Source organism: Cetorhinus maximus, chromosome 6 (genome assembly GCF_964194155.1).
Source record: "Cetorhinus maximus chromosome 6, sCetMax3.hap1.1, whole genome shotgun sequence".
In the NCBI taxonomy this organism is placed as follows: Eukaryota; Metazoa; Chordata; class Chondrichthyes; order Lamniformes; family Cetorhinidae; genus Cetorhinus; species Cetorhinus maximus.
In genome coordinates this window covers 25868964-25886333 of record NC_135884.1, presented here as the reverse complement: position 1 = coordinate 25886333, position 17370 = coordinate 25868964, and the positions used below count along the sequence as shown (strand labels likewise).

Below are 17370 nucleotides of genomic sequence, written 5' to 3'. Positions count from 1 at the left end.
GCTAGCTAGAAATGTAAAAAACGAATAGCAAGAGTTTCTACAGGTATTTAAAAAGAAAAAGAGTAAGTAAAGTGAGTATTGGTCATCCAGATAGTGAGAATAGGGAGTTAATAGTAGGTAATAAGGAAATGGCGGATGAAATGAGTAAATATTTTGCTCCTGTCTTCACTATAAAAGAATACAAAAAACATTCCAGTAATAGTTGCAAGTCAGGAGGTGGAAGGGAGAGGGGAACTTGGTGAAATTACAATCACTAGGGAAGTGGTACTGAGCAAAGCTGTGGGCGGACAAGTTCCTGGGTCCAGATGGACTTCATCCTAGGGTCTTAAAAGAGGTGCCAAATGAGGTAGTAGGTGCATTGGTGCTAATTTTCCAAAATTCACTAAATTCTGAAAAGGTCCATCAGCGTGGATTGTAGCAAATATAGCCCTCTATTCAAGAAGAGAGGGAGGTAGAAAACAGGAAACTTAGGTCAATTAGCTCGATGTCTGTCATGGGGAGAATTGATTATTTAGAAGGTTATAGCTGGGCACTTAGAGAAACTCAAGGTAATCAGGAAGAGTCAGCATGGTTTTGTGAAAAGAAAATCATATTCAATAATAAATTGGTTCGAGTCCTTTGAAGAAGTGATATGCGCTGTAGATATAAGCGAGCCCGTGGATGTGCTGCACTTGGATTTCCAGAAGGCATTTGATAGGGTGCCACATCAAAGGTTATTGTGGAAAATAAAAGCTCATGGTGTCATGGGTAACATATTAGCAAGGATAGAAGATTTGCTGGCTGGCTGGCAAAAAACAGAGTATGCGTAAATGGGTCTTTTTCTGATTGGCAATTTGTGACGAGTGGAGTCCCGCAAGGGTCTGTGCTGAGGTCTCGTGCTCGCTTCAGCAGCACATATACTAAAATTGGAACGATACAGAGAAGATTAGCATGGCCCCTGCGCAAGGATGACATGCAAATTCGTGAAGCGTTCCATATTTTAGACTTTCAAAACATTCCTGTGCTGAGGTCTCAACTTACAATTTATATCAATGACTTAGATGAGAGGAGTGAAGACATGATAGCTAAATTTACAGATGATACAAAGATAGGTAGGAAAGTATGTTGTGAAGAGGACATAGGAGGTTGCAGATGGATATAGATAGGTTGAGTGAGTGGGCAAAAATATGGCAGATGGAGTATAATGTGGGATTCACTTTGACAGGAAGAATATCAAAAAGCTGATTATTACTTAAATGGAGAACTGCTGCAGAATTCCGAGCTGCAGAGGGATCTAGGTGTTCTAGTGCAAACATTAGTATGCAGGTACAGCAAATAATTAAGAAGGTTAATGTAACGCTATCCTTTATTACGAGAGGGATTGAACTTAAAAGTAAGGATGTTATGCTTTAGTTATACAGGGCATTGGCAAGACTGAATCTGGAATATTGTGTGCAGTTTTGATCTTCTTATTTAAGGAATGATGTAAATACGTTGGGGGTGGTTCAGAGGAGCTTTACTAGGTTGATACCTGGAATGAGCGGGTTGTCTTATGAGGAAAGGCTGGACAGACTGGGCTTGTTTCCACTGGAGTTTAGAAGAGTGAGAGGTGACTTGATTGAAGTAAATAAGATCCTGAAGGGTATTGACAAGGTGGACGTGGAAAGGATGTTTCCGCTTGTTGGTGAGTCCAGAACTAGGGGGTTCTGTTTTAAAATTAGGGGTTGTCCTTTTAGGACAGAGATGAGGATAAATTTTTGACTTGTGCGACTTTGGAACACTCTGCCTCAGAAGACTGTGGAGGTGGGGTCATTGAATGTCTAAGCCGGAGGTAGATTCTTGTTAGGCAAGGAAATCAAAGGTTATCGGGGTGTGCAATGGGAATGTGGAATTCAAAACACAAACCGGTCAGCCATGATCTTAATGAATGGCGGAGCAGGCTCGAGGGACCCAGTGGTCTACTCCTGCTGTTTCGTATGTTCTTATGTACTGGATGGTGAATTTTCAGCTCGGCCTTCAGTTTCAAAACTTTTTTTAATCCGTCAAGCTCGGCCGCCATGTGTTATTGTGGCGACTGGACCCGTACTGCAGCTTTCTTCCAGCTGTGCACTGGTATGCTAGTACTGATCCGGATTGCTGATTTCAAAAGGTAATTTCTGCTTTTTCACTATTTTTTCTGACCCTTTTTGCGATCTGGCAAGGTCCCTTGACTCTGTGTTTGATTAGATCTGGCAATGGAACGTTTTTAGGTGATCTCCAGCTGTGTCTTTAATTTGGGTGTCTTTAATTTAGGTGCACTTTTCTCAGGTCAGACTGCAGTTTCTTGACTTTGTCATTATTTAGGGATTTTGGGGTCTATCCTTCACTGCCTCCATGTTGTGAGGGTTGTTTGGCATCTCAGTGAGAGGTCTGGAGGTTTGTATGGTTGAACATATAAGTGTTTATTAACACCTCATAACTATATACATCTCCAAGCTACAGCTCTGCAAGGGTGCTGTCTCCATGCTGGCTTCTTCCAGACTCTTGTACACACAGTCTACTATTATGTCACTCTACATCACTATGTGGGTGGTACTGTTTCCCTAGTCCCACATTAACCCTTGCTCTGCCAAACACCCTTATGCTACACACAGTACAGGGACCAGCTTCAATACCTCCCTGAAACAGGCTGCCAGAAGTGTAAACAATATAAATGATTGCACCCTGCACCCCGCCCCCCCGCCGCACCTTTTAATTTTTTCTTTATTTCTCTATGAAGAAGTAATTAGCCAGATTATCTCAGGCCAAGACCTAAGTCTGAACTCATTGGTGTAAACCCTAATTTTGGTCCTTATTGATCAGCAACCAATTCGAACTATATATGTATTTCATTGGCTATGTCATAATTTTAGTTCCGCATTTTTTGTTTTTAATTCTTAGTGACTTGACTATTAAAAATGAGCTATTAAAAATAATTCTGGATAATGACATTGCCCATCTAAGTAGATGGCACAATTTACAGATTTACCAACTACTAAAAATGTGTAGATTTACATAATGTTGGGCTCTGTTTGATTGCCAAAAGTGACTGAACCATATAGCGATTTATCACTACTATCAGGATTTCTTTTTAAGTTGAACTGTCTTGCACGTATCAATCAAAACCATTTTGACTAATCAACTTAATTTATAGACCGGATGTCTGAATGTAGGTGGTATTGATGTAAGAAATTCTTTAGAATAAAGACAACTTTTATGGAATTAACATCTGCTATACTTGAACCGCAATCTTTATTTCTACTGCCTAATCATCATCTGAGCACTGGTACTTATAATTTATGCAACCAATCTATTAGCTATGTCATCTTAGAGGGTATTCTGTGTCTGAAATAGTAATGTATGGTTACCCTGTCATTTTGATCCTCTGAAAACAACATTTCTGACCTAGTTATCATGTTGCAACACAAGAGATGATCGTGATATTGGCAGTACATCTAACTCCAACCAGGTAGCTCTAGTGTTGTAACTGAAAATCTGAGTCCAAGCTGCAAATTTTCCATTGAAAGGCTTTGCACATTGTCATCCTGGTATCATCTAAAGTGAAGCCTCAGGAAATTGGAAGCTCAGCTGTTGGAGACAAAGACGACATAATAACACCAATTACCCAGCTGCATAAAATGCTGTCAAAATACTGCTGGGGAAGGGTGTGTGGTTTTTAGAGTAATGTTTGTATTCTGCATTAGGCTAATAGCCTGGTTTCAACAAACTGTGTTCAGCCTTTGAAGGTGGAAAGAATCAAATTATTGGAACAGTCTGGGTGTGGATTGTGTCGAGAGCAGATATAAATTTAGTTAACTCCCCTAAATGAAACAATGAAATCATTGCTGAAAGAAACACCAGATGTTCCTTATTTAGAAGTGAGAACACACAGCTTAAGAGGGCCCGATCAAGCCTATGCCTTGACCAACTGGAATGAGTACCGTAGGTGTCAGTGTATAAGTTGACCTTTGAGACCTGAAAAAATGCCTCCAAAAATGGGGGTTGACCTGTACGCTGAATATAAAAGTGAACTTCCATTTGGGTGGGAGATTGCCATTTTGAAACGTGAATAAGAAACATTGGTAATTCATGTTAAATTAATGTAACACTGGTGAATAAATTAACCATACAAAGATACTTTTAATGACAATCAAAGCATTTTAAAACCCATCAAATTCAAAGTCATTGGTATCTGACGCAGAGTGGGTGTGTCTTAAACATCCGCACATCTTTGCAACCCAGCCTGTTTTGCCTACTTGATCCCTTGTGCCCAGTTAGAAGGTACCAGTAAGTTAAACATGCATTTGTGGGGTGAAAAATTGAGGCTGACTACTAATGAGTATAGCATGTTGTGGCTGAAAAGGGGGTGGACTTGTATGAGTTAATACAAAGACATTTTTGGGGCTGGAAATATGGGGTCATCTTGCCGTGTCGATTTGCGCGTTGTGATCTACGCTATTGTTTGAGGCCTAGTGTTATAAGCTGGCAATGAAAATATGTAACATATATAATGAGAACTACTTTAATCTAGTTAGAACGCTCTGTAAATGTAATGGCAGAACAGTGCAAGAGTCATTTCAGATATGACTTACAATAGTGAACAATTAAGCACAAAATAGCAAACTTTTGTTCATGTTCTTTTATAGCTCTAATTTCACAATGTCTCTGTCCATTTTTCGGCCTAATGTTCTATAAGAAAATATAATACTTAGGCAAATTTTTGAAGCATCAATTATTTGAACAAACTAACAAGTATTTCACTGCAGCTGTACTCATCAAACACTAACATAGCTATTTATACAACTGTTTCTGTACAGACTTGTTATTGCAACCTTTCCAATATATCGAGGCTCTTGAAATCAGAACCTGAAAATAGCCAGCCCATACCAAACTATTTTCTTTTGAACTGAAGTTTTCCCCTAAAAGACATCAGAGTTGTTTAAAATGTAATTAATTCATTTGTTAATAATGTCCTGTATATTAGATTTTAATAATCCAATTATTTTATTATGGAAACTTCAAGACTTTCATTAATTTAATTGCAGTGACTGATTTGCACATGTCTTCATACGTGCCAAGCTTTCTGAAGCTTGACTGAAAAATGTGAGACAAGGAGATAAGAATTGTTAAGCTGCTTTATTTTACAAGACGACAAGTGAACATATCGAGTAAGCCATAATCAAATTTTACCCTTCATTCGATTTACTACAGAACTCTTTGAACATTAGAAAATATTTTTTTCAAATACGCTATCTTTTTAACAGCTTGACTCAACTTTTCTTGGTCAGTATTCTGATGAAATGTGCTTGAGTTGACTAAGTTTCCGTTCTGAGGCCAGCTTTTTTTTGCCAGACCTAGTGGCTGGCTGATTTGACCCAGTGCCCCCACCATTCTCTGTTCTGATTATTCACATCTGTTATAGGGAAGCTATTGGTATCTGTAATTGAGAACAATGGCCGAAAATTTAAAAGAAATCTGAACTAACTAGAAAGAGCCAAAATGAATTTGTAATGTGTGAGTCATGTCTAACAAACCTGACTGAATTTTTTGACGAAGTACATCTCAAGTACTGTACAGTTCCGGACACGGCACTTTAGAAAAGACCTACTGGCCTTGAAAGGATTACAGCACAGAATCACCAAGATGTCACCAGGGTTGAAAGAGTTAAATTATGCGGAAACATTTCATAAACCAGGCTTGTGCTCCCTGGGATATTAGGTGTTGTTTTGATTTGTGCTTTTTGTTAAAGATTTTTAAAAGAATTGATCAAGTAGATGGAGTGGGACTTTGTCTGTTGGAGGGGGAATCTAGGACAGGGGGGCATAACCTTAAAGTCAAAGCCAGGCCACTCAGGATAGAGGTTAGGGAATGTACTTTTTTCACACCGTGTTAGAAATGTGAAACTACCAAAACATTTGGTAGATGCTAGCTCAATTAACAAGTTTGTATCTGAGATTGATAGATTTTTGTGAAGTAAGCATATTGGAGGATGTGGAACCAAGGCAGGTGGATGGAGTTCGGATGCAGGTCAGCTATGATCCATTGAGTGGCAGATCAGGTTTGAGGGACTAAAGGGACTACTGTGGCTCCTATGTTCATATGGGTGGGCCTCAGAATCCTTCGTTATTGAAATATTTCCCAAAAGAAATGTCAATCAAACTGCCCCCTTCTCTCATGCATATTCTCAGCAGACAACTTATGCCAGACTTGCAAAAATAAAAACAGGTGTGAATACTCACTGATATCACTACTCATTTCCAATGTTTAAAACTTACTTTCTTAATTTCATTTGAATGCAGTGCTGTATTTCCTAGTTCTGCTGTTCTGTAAATTGAACTCTTTGTGGGCGACATAAACAGTAGTACTTTTAGCAAAAATGACACCATGACCTGGTAGTATGGTCAGAAATCTTAAAATAGAATTACTTTATTTTGAAAATAAGTTTTGAAATGTTTCACAAAAAAAAAGGTAAGTATGCAGTTGCAAGGTGAAAAGGAAGTCGGTGGAAAATGATTAATGGCTGCAAATGTTCACTGAAGATGATATTATCAGTGAAATGTGGAATAAAGCTTGAGGCGCTGGCAGGGATAATAACTTGCTGTCTGTAACCATGTATACCATAGGTATGATTATTTGAGTCTGAATGCTGGTGCAATGAAAGTATTAGCTATATGCTTATGTTGAGGACAATGTTAGAAAGATGCAAGTGTTGATTATACAGTTTTGTGCTTTAACGGAACAATACCTGTTCAGTATATTAATATTGGTTGTGTCTGTCCCTCTGTCCTATCATTACATGAATCTGCAGATATGTTTGAGTTCTTTTCTCTCTACTTTGGTTCATTCATATTATTAAAAGCTTGGAACCTATAAAGCTGTAGCATTGTAGCAAAACATGTTTTATCCCATCATTGAAAACATCTCGAGTGCTTCACACATGGAATTACCTTTGGACTGTTATGTAGGTGAACACAGTCACAGTAGTATAGAATGGCAGCTCCTTTGAGATAATAATAAATCTTGATTTTTTTGATAGTTTTACTGGAGGGAGGAACGTTGTCCTAAAACATCAGGAGAGCTTTCTGAAGCTCTTCCAAAACTGCAGTTGGATCTTTGCATGCGCCACAGGCAGAAAGTTGGTTAACGTTCTACCCTGGTGCCGTACGACAGTAATACTGAGTGTGTTGCACCAGTCAGATTGCAGGAAGAGGCATTGTTTCTTTGACTATTGCATCGCAGAATTTTGACAGATCCGATCTCAAAGAATATCATCCTTTCAACAAACCTGGTATTTGGTCTGATGCAACCTCTCTCAACTAGTGTTCATCCCGAACCTATATCCTAAATCACACCAAGTCCCACTCATCCTGTGCTCATTGATCTATATTGGCTGCTGGTTTGGCATTGCTTTGATTTTAAAATTTGCTCCATTGCCTGGCTGCTCCCTACTTCTGGGACATCCTCCAAGCCCTGCAGTCTCCTGAGGTCTCTGCAATTCTGGCCACTTGTATGTCTTTGATTTTAATTTCTCCACCATTGGCAGCTGTGACTGCAACTGTCTAGAGCCTAAGCTCTGGAATTTCCCCCTCTCTCCACCTTTGATACTTCTTGAAATCTATCTCTCTTCACCTTGGTCATCTGACCTAATATTTCCTTATATGATTCTGTCAAATTTTGTTTGATAATACTGATAACTTGCTTTGGGAATTTATGTTAAAAGCTCTATAAAAACATGTTGTTAACTAAGATCATAAGGTGAAAGGGAATGCAAGGTGTACTTGGGAAAGCTGGAAAGAGAAGGGGAGAGAAAATAGATTGACGCACACATGAATGGCTTTTGTCATGGGAAAGGAGGAGGGTCAAGGGTGGAGTGGGGAACTTGGTTGCAGTTGGTTTCCCTGGCAGCTAGCTGGGAGGTTACTGTTGGCCTTCATGGTCCCTAAAGTAGTGTCTCCTCTGACATGGAAGATCGACCGATCAGTTAAATTTGTTAATGTGCACATTGGCTTGGATTTTCGCTGAGTCAGGTTGACTCGGAAGCCCTTTAAAAATGGCGGGGGGTGGGGGGGTTCCAATTCCAGAATTCCCAGGCTGACTAATTTTCGGGAGTGCCTTTAAAGAATGCGAGCTGGTTCCTATCAAAAGTCCACATCCGGCACTCCCGTTGCAGAGATAGGCATGTCCTGTTCCTCTGCAATTTTTGTAGAGTCACGCCAGGTTTTTGAAGAGTTGTGATTCACAGCACCTTGGAGGAGTCATGAACATTAGAGAGCATGAGGAGATGTTTTAAAAGGGAAGTTCAAAAGGACCCGTTATGCCAAGTTATGCCAATGCCCTATGTCGTCTCATGCCCCCCATGCCAAGCTCTGCCCTTCACCCACCTCCTCAGGCCCCTCCTGTCCACTATACCAAGCTATAGCACTTCCATGCGCATTGACCCACTGTGCACTTCCTAGAACTAATGAACTGCACACGGTGACTGCCTGGACAGCTATTATAACACGAGAATACCTGTGTGCCAAAGGGAACATTGATTGACAGCTCATGCTTACTGACCTCATGGTCAATTTCACAATGTTTGTTGATATGTAAGTGGGTTCAAGGGTTTGTGGTTTTTGAAACTACAAAGGGCCTGAATGATTGACACTTTTATTAGCTTGCATTCCAGACTGTCTTTTCAAAGTTATTGAAGGATAATTTTTTTAATGTGTTTTTTTACACATTCAACTATACACTATGGGGCTCATTGGTTCCTGAAAGCCTACAGTGGGTCAATGGGCATGGAAGTGCCATAGCTTGTCATAGGTGTCATGGAGGGCCCGAGGGGGTGGATGGAAGGGCAGAGCTTGGCAGAGGGCCTGAGGGGGTGGGTGGGGGAGAGGGGAATGAGGTGGCATTGATGGGACATGATTGGAGGGTGAAGCGGATGTGAAGTGTGCAGGCTGAAGGGTCTTTGTTTTTTTTTTCACTGGAACAAAGTCTCATGACACTCAGGTGAGCCTTTTAAACAGCCCGCCTCTGCATCTGGCAGCTTCTGTGGCTACCTTCGTACTTCTTCCCAGGTCAGCTGGAGGTGTCAGCTGTGGCTCAGTCCATAGCACCCTCGCCTTTGAATCAGAGGGTTGTGGGTTCATGTCCCACTCCCGGAAACCAAGAACTGTGATTGTACTCGAAAGAGTTGCAATCTGTGACTGTTGATAACTCGAAAGAGTTTCCCAGGTCAGCTGGCCTGACACCAGCCCACAACCAGCCCCCACCAATGAAGATCCCTTCTTTGCGTGCACTTTCTGGGCCGAGCCAGGAATTTTCCCAACTCCCCTAGCTGCCTTGAGGATGAAAATCCATGCCTTTATTCTAGTTCCAACACTTTTTCTCATCACCATGGCAACATATAAAGAAATCTTAAAAAAAAGGTCAAATTTCATAGGAATCTACAAAAACAGTGGCATTTGTGCACCTTTTTGTATTTTAGAGGTAGGCCAGTTTTAGGATTGCTGTGTAGTATTGCATTGTGGACAATCATACTGCACTCTAACTGAGCTCTTCCGTGTTTGCTGCAGATTCTCACACCAGTCATTATCATAACTTAGATTTCAAACACAAAAGAGCAGAACCACTACCACTTGACATTTGACCAGCTTTTCCAACTGATGTGAAGAAGCATTTATTACTGTATGTTAATGGGTGGAGTTGTTTTAAAAAAAAAGCAAACTCTCATTTTGATGATGCTTCAATAACTTATACTTATATAAAGAGCCTTCACTCGTGAAATTATTTTATGTATTGTAGTAAAGCCATTTTTATAAGTATTTGCAAGTCACGGTACCTGAAACAAAGTTTCAGCAGTTCTCCTTGTTATACAATAAAAAATGTGAAGCATTATGGGACTAATAAACATACATGTACTTTTGTAAACTTATTAATGTTAAAACTCAATTTGTACTTGATCAATGTAAATATATTTATATAGTCATTCTATTATAGTTACTTGTGATGTCTGCATTTTTTTATCATAAGTACATTATTTTAGAATTGGTGAGTGAACTGTCACCCATGCTCCACTCCAGATTTTATCAGTGTGATCCAGTTGCTACAGCAACGATCATCCGCCTATCTATACAGCTTTAGCTTGCAACCTCCTACGGTTGGGAGATTGCCCACTGAGCACCATGTGGTACAGATGATTAGCTTCTTTGCTCACAGAGCTGATTGGCAAAGGGTGCTGGGAATTAGATAAGGCATAATTAACACCCTGATTGAGTAAGGTATTGTTTTCATTGTCATTCCGGGTTATTGGGAAAGCCACATTTCTCATACTCAGTGGCAGACAATGGAGCAGCTGTAGTTCTGAATTCAAGCGTCCGGTGAAGGCAGTTGTGTTCGTACTGTACTTACTACAGCTCAGCTGCTTAGCCTTTAACAGACGAAGACATCTGAATTGGAGATTTCTGATCTTATTTGGAAAATTATCATGCATTTTTCCAGATCTCTGTGTTTTTTGATGCATCTTTAGGAATCTAGGAAACAATGAACATTTAAGCTTTCTCACGCCTGGATTAAAATCGCATGGTAAAAGCAGGCTTCAAATGACAAAGAGGCACTGATTACCACGCGTAATATGTTGAATAGGCTTTGTAAGCACAAGTCGATTTTAAAAAGCCCAGTAACTAAGGTGGAGATGTGCTGTTGTCCTTGTCATAAGTTTTTATCTCAGGAAGCTAGGTGAGGATAAGAGCTACGTAACCATCTGTAAATATTGGTGTTTTGAAGAATGGAACCCCAAGGTTTGTTGAAGAACATTGAGTTGCTTTGTGAATGGAAGTGCTGATGTGCACCTCATATTGAAGCCAAAGCAGGAATTTTACTGAGTTATTAAAGCAACTTCATGAAATAACTCGGCAACCTTAAAATGTTGAAATTCAAAGCTTTCTGTTTGGATTATTGGCAGTTCTTGTGTCTACAACCAATCCATGGGTTCTATAAAAGGTAAGGCACTATTTAAATTGTATCTTTTGAGGAGGATGATCAACATGCAACTTAATCATTGTATGAAAGAGTGCAATTTATAATTATCTGTTTTGGTGTTACAATTAACCTTGTTTTGCACTTGAATTAATTTAATTCAGCTGCACAAGACATCAAGCATTAGCACAACTTAGTGCATAGTTTAGGCTCGGCAGAAAGTCATTTATATTCTATCTTAATGAAAAGGATATTGCAATAAATTTGATTTCATTTTGTTCTAAGTTTTTGTGGGTGCAGCATTTGTTCTTTAACTCTTGTTAGAAAACATATAAATTTGAGAAACCAAAATGACTGATATCAATACTCTGAGGCACAGATCCCCTTTTGTAAAGAAATCTCCCAAATAATCTTTAAAACTTGATACTAAAACAGTTTCAGAAACTCCAAACTGGGGAGTTTTACCATTCATCTGGCAATTTGATTTCTAAAGGACAGCTTTGCTGTGAGGGTAATGCCAATGAAGTTCATTGTTGCTTGCTGCTATGGTAGCTATTTACATCATACCTCCCCACTAAAAAAGCTGAATTGTTACATTGCACGCAGCACTCCCCTTTTGTGATTGATTAAAATTCAGGGGAGATGTAGGAGTATTAGCTAATTGTAAGATGGGCAGTGAATAAGAGCAGGAAAAGGAGGAAGCCAACTTGAGTTTTGCTTTTAGCATTGTACAGGCTCCCAAGTTGAAGCATAAGTTTACTATTTCCATTTAATATAGAGCAGTAAATATTTTGGTTGCAAGCACTGAAATTTCTGTTTCTCCCTGAAGCTGACATGCCTCCCCACCAAACTATAAGATTAAAATATAAAACTATCTTTTCTATGAGCTTAAAAAATCTGTAGGATTCAACCTCTGTTTCGTTGTTGTCAGCTTGGAGTGGGCAGACAGACCACCCAGTTCAGCATTTTGTTTTGTGATATTAACTTAAATTATGGATGGCTGAAGTTCTGGCACTGGATCATACTGAAAGTTTCAGATCTTAAGAGTAAATAATTAATAGTGGTGAACATCAAACCAACTGTTATCTGGTTTGATCCTGGCACTATCCTTGCTTTTCCAGAGTCAGTTGCCTTCAATTGGCAATTGTGCCCTTGTTCCTTCTCACCTCCCCTTGTACCCACTGTTCTCTTTTCTATTTTTCCTCTCATTTCTGCTTTTCTCCCCTTGTCTCTCCACTGCTGAAGTTGATGATTGACTCTGGTTATTTTTTTCCTTTCCCTAATTAGCCAGTCTTCATGTGTGAGCATAAACAGTGAATGGTGACATGATACTTGCAGGGCTTCACAACTATCTTCAGCATCCACATACATGCATTTCCAGCAGAGTATAACAGATTGCAATTGCATAACAATCACCATAGCCACATTTCACATTCTTTGAGCCAATGGCCTCAATAAGGACAGCCAGTGCGGCTTAAGAATGAGCTGCTTGTCTTCACAACTTGAAAATAAGATTAATTTTTTGGAGTTCCTTGGGCAGGTTAAGAATTAATATACCGGTGTGAGAAATGAATGTTTTTTAAAAATATTTTTGAGGAATATTGTGTTATTCTGTGAAGAAGGCTGGGTGTGTGTGTGTATGTATGATTTAATTAAGCTGGGCAGAGATTAATAGGAGACAGTTTGTCTGGGGAGTTTAAAACATGAAAAGGATAGAGGTGTTAGGTTTGAGGTACAAGTAAGTAAGTTGGATCTAACATTTACATTTTTAGGTAAGTTGAGAGTTTGTTTGAATATTAAAGGGAAGTTGAAATGACAAGAAACATGTTTGTATCTTGCAGGAGTTCCAAAGGTAAACAGAAGTGGGGATATATTTTATTGACCTGAAAGCAAAGACAAAATGGACACAGGAAAGATCTTATATTTGGAAGGATTTGAGTTTCAAAGAGGAGTGAAAGCAATGGAACCTGAGATGAAAGAGGAAAAACGGTATTTTAGAGTTAGTATGGAGAGTTTAAGGGAGCTGTTTGAGATGCAGTGGCTGGAGCTGGAACTAGCTGTTGAGCTGAGGCTGAGTTGGGAGCTGTGGCTCTGGGCTGGAAGAAGGTGCAGGTTTGAATCAGCCATCCAGTCAAGTCAGAAAAATCTTGAGCTGCAAAAAGCAGTTTTATTCTGAAGTTTGGGTTTCCACAGCAGAGTGGAAGAGAGTTACAGGTTATGTGGTATGCACTTATTAGTGCTACAGCAGTTTGCCTTGGGCAATGTTACTGGATTTTTATAGTTAAACATCAAGTTTTGGTCTCCTTATTTAAGGAAGGATGTAAATGCATTGGAGGCTGCTCAAAGGAGGTTTGCTAGATTGATACCTGGAATGAATGGGTTGTCTTATGAAGAAAGGTTGGACAGACTGGGCTTGTTTCTACTGGAGTTTAGAGGAGTGAGGGGTGATTTGATTGAAGTATACAAGATCCGGAACAGCCTTGACAAGGTGGACGTGGAAAGGATGCTTCCTCTTATGGGTGAGCACAGAACTAGGGGGCACTGTTTTAAAATTAGGGGTCACCCTTTTAGGACAGAGATGAGAAATTCTTTTCTCTGAGGGCTGTGCAACTTTGGAACTCTGTCTCAGAAGGTGGTGGAGGCGGTGTCAATGAATATTTTTAAGGCAGAGGGAGATAGATTGTTATTAAGCAAGGGAATCAAAGGGTATCAGGGGTAGATGGCAATATGGAAATCAGCCATGACCTTGTTGAATGGCGGAGCAGGCTCAAGGGCTGAATGGTCAGCTCCTGTTGCTATTTCCTATGTTCTTTTAGGAAATGTTACCTGGAAGGTGTTTACTTGTGGGTCTGACCAAGTAGAGTGTCTTTTTAGGCGGAATGTTTTGTATGACTAAGTTTTTGTAACTGTAATCTTGTGTGCCTAAGTTTTCTTTTATTCCTCTTAATAAACCTTTTACTTCTAATTCTTAAAATCCCAAGTGTTACTGAGCTGCTTGCTGCTGAGATCGGTATGTCATCATCTCGTTTTCAGAATACAAAAAAAGGGTATGGCCCGTAAGCCAAGTTTCCCTTTGGGATTTGATTTGTGTAGCAATTAACATCGGCTGTGGTCATAACAGCTGGTATGAGTACTTGGGATATAGTTGGCTAGTGGAGCCAATAGTCTTATCATTAACTAATGGGACTGCTTTGAGGCAGAAGACATGGTTCGATGTGGGGACATTGACAAATGGTGAAGCACAGTTGGGAGATGATCTCCTGAGGGAAAAACATGAAAATGAAATACATTTGTCTAAAACTTGGAAGTTCACAGAAATTGTAAAAAAAGAGTGGAAAAGGCATTTACTTGGATTCTGATTCACCTGAAAAATAAGAAATCATGACCTAGAACACAGAAACACTTGAGATTTTGCTCTCAAAGCCATCCTGTAGCTGAGTTATGTGACCACAGCATGACTAGCCTTAAAATAGGCGATACAAGTAAATGTAGAAATTTTTAATCACAATCACCGAATTTTAGCGGCACAGAAGGAGGCCATTCGGCCCATCGTGTCTGCACCGGCTCTCCAAATGAGCGTTAAGACCTTATGCCATTGCCCTGCCTTTTCCCCGAACCCCTGCACATTGTTTCTATCCAAATAATCATCTAATGCCCTCTTGATTGAACCTGCCTTCGCCATACTTCCAGGCAGTGCATTCCAGACCCGAGCCACTCACTTTGTGAAAAGGTTTTTTCACATGTCACATTTGCATGGGGAATAAATTGACACAAAAAGTGCAAAAAGAACTGAAGTGCTACGAACAGGCTTTCATTTTTTATATTAAATAAAAACAGTTCTTTTGTTTTGTTTTCAAAAATCTCATTGTTTTGTAATGAGGGACTCAAATAATTATAGCATTCATCAGTAACTCCTCTTAACCTCTGTCCTTGTCCTGTAATGCCAGCTTAGATGCTCCTGATCTTGACCTTCTGTTGTATCCTTCTGTTGTATCTCAGTCACTCGTTTCCTGATCCTGACGATGAATGCCATTTGGCATTACCTGGCAAGCAGTCCCTACTTGCTGTAGCCGTGACACCCCTGTTGATGCTACAATCTTCAGCTTCTGGTTCTGCCCAGCCTAATGTTACACTCCCTGCCATTAGTTGCCCACTCTCCATATGTTGCAATACCACCTGCATGCAGCAGTACTGGTAGGCTGTGCATCTTAATCCAGCAGGAACAAGATCACCTTGCCAGCTTTTGGTTTCAACATGTTGCTCCTTCTTTACCAAGACCCCGATTTTTCTCCCTCAGCTTTCTGTTTCAGCAACTCCTTTACAGGCTGTTTCTGTTGGCATTGTTGTTGCAGCATCTCTTCTTCTCTGGTACTCACTTAATACCCTCTCCCAAACACTGACTGCCAACTGTAAACCTTTTAAAGTGAGCCAAGTTTAAATAGAGAAAAATAAATCCCTTCACAGCCGCGACTTTTATTAAGGATGAATGGTAATAAATTTGGCTCAACAGAACTGAAGGTCAATGACCTAAAACATTGGGCAGGTTTTTTAGCCCCACCTAGGGTAGGAATGGAGGTGGATGGGTGTAAAATTTTGTGCCACCGGCCTGCACGCTATTTCCTGGCTCCATCCTCTTTTCCCACCCTTCTTCTGAGCCCAACCCCCCAATTTCCTGCAAACAATAGCCTATTGAGCCATTTGACCGACTTGTTAAGGGAGACTGAGATTTTCAAGTTGACCTCTAGGTCAGTGCAGGCGGTGAGGCAGTAGTTTAGATGCCTGGAGGTGGCAGACCTGGCTGCAGGCAGAGGTCATTTTTTAATTTTAGCTTGAAAGAAGTTGGAGGGAGGGTGCCTCCATTTTTGAGTGCCCTCTCCCTCGCTTTGCTTGAATGGCATCCTGCTGCTGCTTTCAAGCTCTGGCCCTCCAGCTCCAGAAACCTACCCGCCATCCTTAGCTGGACAGCGAGCCCTCCGTCAGGCCATAATTGACCAACTCGGGGAAAATTACAACATGTGACTTCCCACACAGTGCGGGCTTTTGATCCCCATTTTGAGCCTGATGGCAGGGTTCAGAAGCCCGTGGCAGAAAAAACCTGCACATTAACTCGGTTTTTCCTCTCTACAGATGCTGCCAGACCAGCTGAGTACTTCAATTATGTTCTGGTTTTCAGCTTTGCAGCATCTGCAGTATTTTGTTATGGTAAAAATTGAGTTATTTGCCAAATTAATCTCCTCTACTCCATTCGTTTTTGCCTTCACTAAACACTAATTCTTTGAACAATATCAATTTGATCTGCTTTGAAAGCATATCCAAGAATGTATGGAGAAGTCAACCTAAACCTATTTACAATTGGTTGTTCTTTCCTAAATTTAAGTAAATATGAATTGCAAGTTCAATATTGATATATCCGATCAATTCAACTTTGCATTATTTTGCATAGAATAGCGTCTACTTGGGCACAAACATTTACTGTTACCATGACTTTGATGCAATCTCTAATAGAAAATACAGACTAATGCCTGATCTGATCAGCACACTGGTAATTAAGAATAAATAGTGTTTGTATAGATATTTCTGGAGTAGTATACTTAAGCCATCATTTTTGTTGACGGCTGTTAAAATGTTCAGTATAATTGTTTCATCAATCTCATCAGTATCGGTACAGCATGAACTTTGGTGAAATTGTTTTCAAATTTATTTTTGGTACCACCTTAGAAAACCATCCAGATGCAATTTACTAAGTTGAATGTTTCATTTGTGACTTTGTATTGATTAATTACTGCAGTCATCGCGCTGATAAAGCACCTTAATATGCTTGGCTTATGACAAAATCCTGCATGAAGACTGTACTGGTGGCCGTGCCCCTTTGTCTGGAAGAAAACAGCATGTAGACTTTTTCCTGAATAAGCAACTAGACACTGATTTGGAAGTAAAATGAGCTGTACTGTCTGGTTGAAAATTCTTTCAACAAGTAGTCACTTGAAGGAAATTTGAATGCTGTATTAAATTTAAAATGCTGCTTTTTGTAATTGGTGATTTGTTAATTTCTTATGCAACTATACCTCCTAATATAGTTGATGTGCTTCTATACGAAGCCTGCACAATTTCAGCTTGATTTGAAGGTGATGGATTGTTTTAAGCTTTTGGTGCTGAGTACTTGGCCTTCATGGTAAGTCTTTACATTTATTATATGCTATATGGATCATGACCTGGTTATTGCATGATTGCTAAACCGCAGTTCAATAATATCTACAATTTTGTAGTTAGTTAGTTCAAAATGAACCAAAGCATCTGTTCAGATGCTGCTTGTACATTCATGTCCCTTTAGCAATGATCCAAAGATTTCTGGTTGAGGAATTTGGTATATTGACGTTTCCTGATGCATCTTTGACATTTCTTGAAAGACTT

At 39.9% G+C, this 17370-nt stretch overlaps 1 protein-coding gene and 1 non-coding gene across 4 annotated transcripts in view; both read left to right on the top strand.

The window, feature by feature from the left end:
* Window positions 1-17370, top strand: part of iqsec1b (IQ motif and Sec7 domain ArfGEF 1b) — a 511299-nt gene that overhangs the window by 318331 nt on the left and 175598 nt on the right. The window lies entirely within an intron of this gene.
* Window positions 876-982, top strand: LOC144682350 (U6 spliceosomal RNA). The gene has a single exon (XR_013577001.1). It is a non-coding gene; the product is annotated as a U6 spliceosomal RNA (small nuclear RNA).